This window comes from Ailuropoda melanoleuca, chromosome 7 (genome assembly GCF_002007445.2).
Source record: "Ailuropoda melanoleuca isolate Jingjing chromosome 7, ASM200744v2, whole genome shotgun sequence".
NCBI classification, from domain to species: Eukaryota; Metazoa; Chordata; class Mammalia; order Carnivora; family Ursidae; genus Ailuropoda; species Ailuropoda melanoleuca.
Window position 1 is genome coordinate 139,997,912 of NC_048224.1, and position 1,709 is coordinate 139,999,620.

Genomic DNA, 1,709 nt, shown 5'->3' on the forward strand with positions numbered 1-1,709 from the left:
GGCAGGACAGGGGAGGCCCGGGTTGGGTGCGGGCCCTTGCGCCCGTCCTTCCCAGGCCGCGCCCGCGCCTCCGGCCTGCTGTCCGCTGCCGGATTCCGAGGCCGCGTCGCCCGCGCCTGGCCCCCGGCCACGACTTTCGGAGCACCGCGTTCCAGATGCTGTACCCCCGAGTACACGGGGGCTCCCGGGCGCCAGACCGAGATGTAGGTTAAAACTCCACTTCACAGCCCCCATTGATATGAGATATGGGTTTGACATCTGTTTGCCAGAGTGTTTTGCACTTAGCCTAACACCCACTATTAAGTGACAAAATTGTGGCAGCCTGTCAAAGCCAGCTGACTGGCAGCTGCTCCGCTTACAAAAACCATTCAAATATTTGCAGGTTTTGAAGGTTTATGCAGTGTTGTACCCAATCTCTCAGTGATTTAACATGTAAAATATAAGTCAAAGTTTTAAATCTGGATTCCAAAATGTTTCCATTTTCCATACAAAAGGAAAAAGCTTTCAGGGTGTCTGCTGGAATTGGTCCAACTCCAACGTGCCTTCTTGTTTCCCACCGCCGGATTCCTGCACAAACCCGGTTTAAAAAAAGAAAGATGCCAAGGACCAAACTCTCTCTTCCTGCTGTCACCAACATCTTAGATGACAGAACTGAATTGCCTTAAACTCCAAGGGAACACAGCTTCTCAAAAGTAGATTTCAAAAAAAAATAATAATAATAAAGACCCCAAGTCAGGAACCTACCTGCTTTGTTTTGCACTTGACAGTTACACCAGTGTGCTTTTTGGGGAAAGGGAACTGCTGGGAAGAGTGTCCCAGCTGACATCTGAGCCGTTCCTCCATTTCCAGAACACCACCTCCTCTCCTTGCACTTCTCACTAGCTTAGTCCGATTAAGAAATAATTTGCCAATGACATAGTGTTTCTTAGATTAAGGTCCATTGAGTAAAAGTCATGTGGGTTTTTTGTCTCCACAGTTAGAGCCAGACAGAGAAGTGTCTCCTGCAAACTGCAGCTGCGAGCAATGAAAAAAAATTATCATGCATTTGCCCAAGATACATGGATAAATACACGCATGCTGTGCCCCGGAACACGAGGAGGCTAGCACGCACATGAGATGCTCCTACGTGCTGTATTTGTACTTCTTTATTTTTTAAATGGTAGATAGCTTTCCTTCTGGTGGGAGGGGATCATAAGTCCTTTGGGCAAAATGTGGGATCCTCATTTTCAGAAAGACAGTTAGCTTTTGATACATTTCCAGAGAGGATCAGAGGGTGCTAGTTTTAAGTCCCAAGTGCTGACATCTTTACACAGTTGAAGAGAGAGACCAGAAGAGAGAGAAGAGGAATGGTGTAGAGGGAAGACAGACAGACAGAGAGAGAGAGAGAGAGCAGAACACAGAGAACAGAGAGAGGGGGCACGGACAGAGACAGAGTTGGGGCTCCAGCCCTGGAGCCTCCTCAGATGTTCTCCTCTGCCCGCCAGCGGTGGGGCCCTGGGAGGGTGGCTGGGTCCTTCAAAGGGGCTGCCGGAGACTCTGCCTGCAGAGGGCTCCCCACCAGCCAGCTTCGGAGCCCAAACGCCAGGCCGCCTGGCTGTGGCCACTTTTTACCTGGACAGTTTTGTGTCCACAGCACTAATCCTTAGGCACTGTCTTCCGTTCAGCAGCTAGGGGTGGGGGTGGGGGGCTTAAAAGCGCATAACAGAGGG